General features: G+C 40.8%; 1 long non-coding RNA gene across 2 annotated transcripts; it reads left to right on the forward strand.

Annotated features, from left to right (window-relative positions):
- The first annotated feature begins 1,254 nt into the window (after positions 1-1,254).
- On the forward strand, positions 1,255-4,946 carry LOC118175497. 2 transcript variants are annotated; one of them, XR_004754994.1, is made up of 3 exons: positions 1,255-1,443; positions 3,964-4,044; positions 4,502-4,946. It is a non-coding gene; the product is annotated as an uncharacterized LOC118175497 (long non-coding RNA). The 2 variants fall into 2 exon arrangements; XR_004754993.1 differs by lacking the exon at positions 1,255-1,443 and having other exon boundaries at positions 1,896-4,044.
- Positions 4,947-8,685: the final 3,739 nt, after the last annotated feature.

Below are 8,685 nucleotides of genomic sequence, written 5' to 3' on the forward strand. Positions count from 1 at the left end.
TCTTCTCCAAAGCACACCGAAGACTGAGGGAAGCAGGCTGTTCTGTACAAATTGGCATGTCAGCATTCAGTGTTTCTTTGCTGCAAAAAATGCTGAGTGATTTGTAATGATCGGTTTCTTTTTATCTCCGGTAAAAAATCGCACGCTTATATCCTTAGGAGTATGAATGGTGCTGAGAAATAGCAGAATGAACTATGAACGCAGCCAGTTTGTGCGACTCTTTTTCTTTAGTGTTTGTGTAGGTTTCCAAAACACGAGTGCTGATCCCAGCCTAACTTACAGAAAAAAGGAGTGAGACCATGACAAAGCAGGGCTGAAGAAGGCATGAATGTGGCTCTCTGTGGAGAAGCGTGAAAGACAATTGTACCAATTACATGCTGGTTTTGGAACTCCGTGTAGCCTAAGCCTATTGAAATATATATTTGTAAGCGGGAGTGGCAGGGAGGGAGCATGCACTGGAATGAGGCCTGGAGCTGAAATACTGTTGTAAAGGCAGTACGAGAAGAGAGCACTACAAACTGGCTGCGATCTTCAAATTTAAGAGAGGTCCGGAAACATTTTAATGCCAAATTATGTGACACCTCTCATTCCTGTTTTTCTTTTGTCCTTAGTTTTCCGTTTAAGTGACTCAAACTTTTCCTATTTATGCTACCAGTAGGGCTGTCTAAAGGCATATCTATTTTGCTCTATCCTATCCTGACAAACTCCTGCTTATTCTACAGCGTATACCTTAATAACCAGGACAACTTAAAAATAATAATAAAAAAGAAAAAAATAAAAACACACACAACAGATTTCTTAGCGTCAACAAGGCCTGAGAGAACTTGCTGCAGCGCTGGGATGTGACAGGAGGCAATTTATAAGGAATTAACTCTGACAGTCACTTTATACAGCTGATTTTCAAAGATCTGGGCACTAAAGAAGTGTTAATGAGGGTACGGAGGCTTCATAATTAATTATATTAGCATCTCTTTGTTACTCCCTAGAACAGTAGTGCCTGGCTGACATTTCAATAGGAGTCTGGTAGTATTCTTTGTTGTTATTATCCAGGAGTACAGTTATACCTTAGCTCCCAGAAGGCAACGTTGCATGTAAATGCCTCTGTGAATTGCCCGAGTCTTTGGATCTCAGTAACAGCCCTTGAAGGAGACCCTGCTGGATACTGAATGGATGTCAGTAAAATTTCTCTAGTCTGGAGTCTCTCTTCAGATATGGACTCTCCTCCCCTTTCATTTCTCCCTTCCCCCTTCTGCTGTGCTGGTGCTTCTCACAAGGCTTAAGAACTGCACTTTCTGAATCTTTAGTTCCAAACCTCTAAAGGAAGGGATGCTGACCTGAACGACACAGAGAACAGAGGAGTCATCTGAAAATAGGGAATATTTTTCACACTCTTGAATTTTCAGTGCAATAAAACCAGCGCTGCCAGAAGGAATCCCAGAAGTGGTGAGTCAGATAATAGATGCACAACTGTGGTGGGAGGGAAATGGTCTCTACTTTGTTTAACATCCCCCCCAGCTTTCTTTGTAAAGGCAGATGAAATTATTTTCCAGTCATGCCACTGCAAAAACAAACACGGAGTTTAAAGGTTATTTCCTTTGTGTGTTTCTGAGAGTTGGTATTTTTGAATCTGAAAGGGGAAGGATGACTTTTTGGCAATGCTAGCAAATTCTACTCTGAAAACTTTATGGTATCACCTGAGGTAGCAGTTCTGTCATTTTGTGTATTGACACAGACTGCTTGCTTGTGTTAATTTAAACAAAACTAACAACAAAACGTTTCACACCAGGTAAAATTGCAGCCCTGTCCTGGTAAGGCTAGGTTAACGGTCTGACAAACACCTCTTCAAAATAAGCAAGGCTTAAGCAACCTGCTCCTTACCCTTTCCTCATTCCTTCCTTCCTTTACGGGACCCCATTTCTTGGAATGTTTTTCTTGCATCTGCAGCAGGGCACAGATCAGAGTGCTAGTCTGAGTTAAAAAGAAATGTTCTTCTGAGGACTAGTTTTAATTGAAATCCATTTCCTGGTTCAGTTTAACACAGGGCTACACTGCATGTGTACAATTCAGGGGCAGCGTGAAGGGGAAAACAAGAGGAATGGAGGAGTGCATGGTGGGGAATGCATAAGTAGAGACTTCTACCAAAAAAACTTGTCAAACTATGTCCTGAAAGACTTTGTTCTTGAAGCCAGAAGCACCTCTTTGCTTTGTGTTCAGCTAGCACCTTGTGCAAAGGGATCACAGTTGCAGAGCTCTCAGGACTCTCGGAGCTATTGTAATACCAAAAAATAATAAGCGTTCCTACAGACTGACACAATTAACCAAATTCCACTTGCAGATCTTCATTGTTGGCAACTTGTGCAGCATTTTATGTAGCCAAAGCTGGAGACTAGTTCTATTCCTGAGTTCTGTCTCTGGTTCTAATGAGGAATAACTGAATGACTCTGGCATTCAGTTAACCTACCAATAAAGGAATTACTTTCCTCACAGAGCTTTTTTATACTGAACTACATTTTTTTAATGAGCTTTGACATTCTCAGATGAAAGGAGTAATGTGTACAATGTATTATTAGAGCAAAAATTATATATGACAGATCTCGAGGTATTTTCCTCCTTTTTGTTTCACCTTTTGTCACTGTACTCCTACACAAGACTCAAGGCACACATCAAATGTTTGAATAATGCCAACATGAAACTAAAGGATTGTAAATAACGTACTCGCTCTTCACCGAGCAATGCTCCATGCGTTTATTTTAATCTGATATTTCCTGGATAGAAACAGAGGTTACTCCCCCTGAGAGTTCAAATATCGATAGTGCTCTCCATAGCAAGGGAAGGCTCACAATTCCCACAAAAACAGCTGCTGCTTGGTAACGAGACAATGGGACAGAATACGCAGAGTGTAAAATTAGAGTCTTTACTGCTCTTCCTGAGGGGCCAAAGCTTGAAGTGTCACTCAACTTCGTTTAGGATTCAGCAAGAGTTTTCCTGTCATAGGACAGAGGAAATAAATAAGAGTTGTTAAACTTTTATAAATAAATAAGAGTTGCAGGAGTTGGCCAGAGTTAAAATCCTAGAAAGCACGTGTTTGTAAGTTCTGTTTGTAGACAAATTGGATCCTTCTTAATTTTCCCACAAGTGGAACAGAGAGAGATGATCATCTGAAGGTCTCCTTGCAGGAAACCCCCAAAAGAACAAAGTAAGTTCCGTGTCCTCAGCGTCGCTCTATCCCCACTGCTTAGTTATCCTAAAGCTCTGATTCAGCTTTCATACAAATTTATAGCACTGTAATTTCCACCCATTTTGATCCAGATCTACTATGTCTAGTTAGAAGGACTTGAGCACTCGAGCTTCCACCCTAGCTGTGAGGAAATCAGTTTTTCTTCAAACAGAGCCAAAATCAGGGGCTAGCAGCTACTTCTCCTGTTAATTATTTCAGGGCCTTCCTCATAAAAATGTGGTTGGCACAGCTATTCCAGAATAACTCCCGGTATTATTATTGCAGTGTTTTCCTTTGAAAGTGTCCCTGTTAGCGATCGATCACTCTACCCAGGAATACTTCTTGGAAGCTGTCAGTTTTTCCAACTTCTATTTAGAGCTTTCATGACGCAGGAGCGTCCGTAGTAAAAGAAAGCCTCAAACATAAACATAAAACCAACCGCAAAAGGTATTATTTAATCACCAGATATTGCAAATAGCCTCTAGTTTTTCAGACGTTTTCTGTGGAACTGTTCTGGCTGTATTAAGCTTGGCTGAAGTCTTCCAGATGGATTGGCCCTAATACTGGCCTGTAAAACTAGGAACTGTGTATCCCTCCTGGTAGGATTTGAACATCTCCAGGTGTGAATGCATCGAGGAGATCTAAGTATCTGCCCTTATAACGCCCTGCAGGTGCTGCAGATAGCAAAGAGCCACCTTTGCATGTGCCAATACATGTTTTCAAACAAGAACTTTTGCACATTTCAGATCTCGTCTTGACCTGTGAACTCCTCAGGCTAAAATAAATGGATATCCACATCTGGAAGAGGTGATAGCGCATCTGGACAGGTTGATATTTAAATGGTTTTGCTTCTAGAAATTGCAATTTAGCAGTGCTAGATGAGTAACAACATTTATGTATGTGTCTGTTGGCACAGTCAATCAGTAGTTAGAGCCACAGAACTCCATCTGGGCTAAGGAATGGGACAACATCGATGTCTGACGTAAAAAAATCAGAATGAAAGTTAAGAAGGGTAGGAAACTCCTCCAATCAAATGTCTCTTTGTGCAGGGACTCTTAATTTCACAATACCGAATGTAACTTGAAGAGAATTTTCCAATAAACCATTTTCCCTTTATGTTCTGGAAGGGACAGATCGTTTCAGTTCCCTGCGCTGACCACAACTGTACACCTTACGTGAAAAATAGGAGCAAAACATTCATAAGCAGCCACATATCTGAAAAGCTTATGTCTCGTGTTCAGAAGTGTCTTAGATTTCATTGACTTTGAAGTTTTTTTTTTTAAGACTTTTAAAAATGTTACGTCAGCCTTTTTGTCTCTGGTGTCTGGGAACAAGAACAAGTGTTATATGACCGCCCAGCTCTTCGTAAATTACTGTCAAGTGCTCTGGTAAGTTAAAAATGCTGGTACAGGAAAAAAATAAAAGTCAGGTTTAGCAACTACGTCGCACGGGAACTTTGCCAAAAGTTAAGGGAAAAAAAAATCCAAACGAATCTTTGGATTTATTCAAATGTATAATATTAGTCACTCTTTGCTGTCTGTGTTACTGAACCACCTTCCAGCTTCAAAGGCAGTTATTAATCCAGAAATATTTTCATCTGAGGGTTTAGATTGCAACAACTGTGAGGACACGTGGAAGATTCTTCCATCATTATCTAACCATTCAGACCTAATGTGAGTACTCGACTGGGAAGGCCTGTGACTAGTGGAGATGAATAAACAGTTGGAGGGGAGGTATTTGACTGTTTAATATATGTGCCAAACTGTCTTTCCAGGGTCATGGGGACTCAGCAATTCCTGGGGGCTGTCAAACTGATTACACGCAGCAAACCAGCCGCTGTGTCTCTGCCTGCTGCTTAGAGTAAGCGCTGATATGTCAGTCAGACTTTACTATCAAGTACAAGCTTATGTGTGCCTGAAATGTTTTGCAGCTTTCGACTCATTGGCGTACTCAGTAATTTAAAAGCTTTCATACACTCTAAAAAATGTTGTCTTGCAGTGCACGGGGTATCTTTGTTCCTAATAGAGAGCCTGAGCGTGCAAGTCCTTTGTGGAAGACCAGGCTCCAGCATAGATGTACAATTGTTAAGCCGTCGGTTGCATTTCAACCGTGGTAAAACGATCCTTGTTTTATATTTCCATACAATAATTTCCATAAAGGCTGTGAGATTCTTTTGGATGGAGGGCTATAAAAATTTAAGTTGCTATTAATTATACTGACTTGCATGATTTTATGTCTGCCCATTTTACATGGCAGGAATGCTTAGAAGGAAATTTACTCTCCTTTTCTTTTTCACACATCATTACATTTTATTTGTGAGGATTTAGCGTATTTTCTGACTTAACCTGCCAAATCAGGAGTGCGTGTTTAACAGGTACAGCTGATTTGACATTCCAGAAACTAGGCATGATTACCAATTATGTCTCTGTCTTGTAGTAATAATACCTAACGAAGGAAAGAAATACTGAGAGAGCTGAACTTTTGCAACAAGAAGTAAATATGAGATTATCTTTATGAAGAGGCTCTGCTTATTCCATTCCTGTGAACAAAGTGCAACTACTGCTACAGTCTATGTAAACTGTAAAGCCATTAATCGTTATCAGGTGCTGCCAACTCCCCCCCTAGAATGTCCAAACGTACGGAGAGGAAAACGAACACATTTTCTTCACTTATCTGACAGTCGCTGCCATCCTGACGGCTGCAAAGATCTAAGTCCCTTATTTGTCAACACTGGAGTACTCATGCACCTGGTCTGGAAGATATCACATACAGTAGTTTTGCAACTTTAGCCATGCAATCCGAAGTTCAAACAGGAGTGGGAATATTAACTCCGTAATATTGAGGAAAACGAGCTCTGTGATATAGGCAGCATACTACTTGGGCAGTGTAATTCAGGAAAAAAAAAGTTACTGTTCTACTATATTTGATGTAATCAGAGCTGAGAAAGGTCTTAGGAGAAGGTGAGGGGAGGAGGAAGTAATTTTTAAATGCATTCACACACACCTTATTTCATAGGATTGTAACCGTACATTTTAACCCCTCAGCAGTTATTCAGGGATTGAAACTGCTTTAGATGTTCACTACATATAATGAAAAACGTTAGAAAGCAGTGAAGTGGCTGAATGTTTATCAACTACAAAAACATAGAAGTTTTTCTGTTTCTTTTTTATATAATATCATGGATATTAAGCACAGTTGCATATTATGTCTAAGCATCACGTGTTTTTTCTGAAAAATGTTGTGTAACAGCAGATAACTTGTGTTTAACACCAAGGCTTTATATGACCTAGATGCCATTTTCCTTCCTTTGTAATGAAACTACATGAGCTTTGGGATGCCTACACAGAGGAACAGTTTCAGACTGAGATGAAAATTGTGCTGCTTGCTTCTTCACAAATATTTGAGTCATGTTCCTCCTGAGTGTACATGTTAACAATGCAGCAAGAACAAACAGTAAATCAATTCAGCTGCAAAAGCCGCTGGGTGCTCTGCACTCATCCTTCTTAGGGCTCAAGAACTGCTCTAACTCAGTGGCTTAGTTTTGCTTCTTTATTTCTCTATAATGCAAGGAGAGGAGTGCAGAGAGGGCATCATTCTGTGAATTCTTTGAGCCAAGCCCAAGAAGCATTTCAGCACCTGTTGTTTTGAGACTTCGTATGAAGTATACCCTAAAGTTAGACCAGAGTTGATCTGTTTCAGTGAGGTTCTCCTTTGAAAAGCAAAAATGACAGGCTGTTAATTAACCAGTCGGTTGGAGTGTAAGGATATGTAACTGGAAAAGAAGTAAGAATGTTAATGTAAGTTTTCTGATGGGAAGAGAAGTTAGGAAGAGTTAGGACAAAAGTTCCATTAGGAAGCTGTGAACAGCACATCAGCAGCACTAAATTGAAGAAATCAAGTAAAAAAAGAAAGCAATACTGTGAGAGAATTCTCACTCCTAACAAATATATAAAAATTGAAAGTTTAGCTTTCTCTCAAGACATGAAAGCATAGGTTTGTATTTTCTGTCTCGCATATATTTAAAAGTGTTTATTTTCTCTAATTAATATACTGTTTTCTTGCATAATAGTTAGCTTTAGGGTACAATAAACATCACTGAAATGTTTTAAATGGTACAGCAGTTAAAATTCATGGCTGCTTGACTTTGAATACATCAGTGGAACATACTAATACCTCAGGAATATTTACTACTTTATATACCAAAGAAGGATTCTAGCAGGGAGTAAGCAGATGCCCTTTTGATCATGTTCCTGCTTGGAACTGCCTTTCGAATATACGCCCTGTATTTTCAAATTGTGGACCTTCAAAGGCTAATAAATACAATATAATAGTACATTACAGGTGATAAAAGATGAAAATTCGAAGCATATGCAGTGGCATAGTGAAGAGATTCAAGGTAAACAGATGGAAGAAAACCAAGCTGCACATGTGAGCTTACCTTGTCTGAATGTGAAGACATCCATATTAATTGTTCTTGGGAGATGCAGCCAGAGCATGAGAAGCTTTCTCACTGCACTGAGCTTCAGGAAGGCCTTGAGAAGCTCTATGGAAGGAGTCGATAATCTTGTGTTTATAAAGTGGCACAGCTTTGCTCACCTTTTGTTTTTAGTAGTGCTCATTGCTGTAGAGGCAAGCACAGAGGACGAATGGACAGCAGCTCCTCTCTCCTGCTGTTTGCACGGGGAAGCACAATGCAAATCACGGACATGCTGCAGCAGTTGTGGGTGGTGATGGAAGCAAAGACATAGCTGGTGGGAAGTGACAGCTGGGAATACAAAAGAAAAAGCCATTGGGATTTGGAAGCAACAGGTGGGAACAGGAATCGGGAAAACTCCAGTAAAACCTCTGAGGACGCAGGAACTAATCCAGGACTTGCTGAAAAGTACACTGGAAGGGCAACATGAAGAGGAGGAAAAGAAATAGAGGCAGGGAGAATGTGAGAATATTGTGTGACTGGAAAACAAATTACAGACGGCAAGTTCCAAATTCCTCAAAGCTATACTTGTTTCTTAGCTTGATCTGTATCATAATAATCGTTTGTGAAGGATACACTGCATGGCTCAGCTGTTACTTTAAGACCAGAACAGAGCTAGTCTAACTATGAGGCTGCAATGAGCTCTTCCATGACAGGTGGACAGGAAAGGCACAAAAAGGGTTATTTAAAGTCCGCTTGCTCTCGGTGCAGTGGCAGGTGTGCTGGCAGAGCCCAGGCTCAATGACCTTCTAGAGTTGTGCTCCCACAGTAACGGAGTGGGCTGGATGTGACTGACAGGGCCTCTGTGCCCTTAAAATGTAACATCTGATGTTATCCCTTTGAGTCATGTTCCAGCTAGGCGAGGCCGCTCACTGACACGGGGGCCGCCACGTCCCCAGGCGTGACTTTACCTCATAGCTCCTCCACACACAGGAGATGCTGTGGAGGGCCAGAGGGGGTGGCTCAGGGCAGCTGCTGATTTGGGTTCACGGGC

The sequence above is a fragment of the Oxyura jamaicensis genome, chromosome 17, assembly GCF_011077185.1.
Source record: "Oxyura jamaicensis isolate SHBP4307 breed ruddy duck chromosome 17, BPBGC_Ojam_1.0, whole genome shotgun sequence".
Taxonomy (NCBI): Eukaryota; Metazoa; Chordata; class Aves; order Anseriformes; family Anatidae; genus Oxyura; species Oxyura jamaicensis.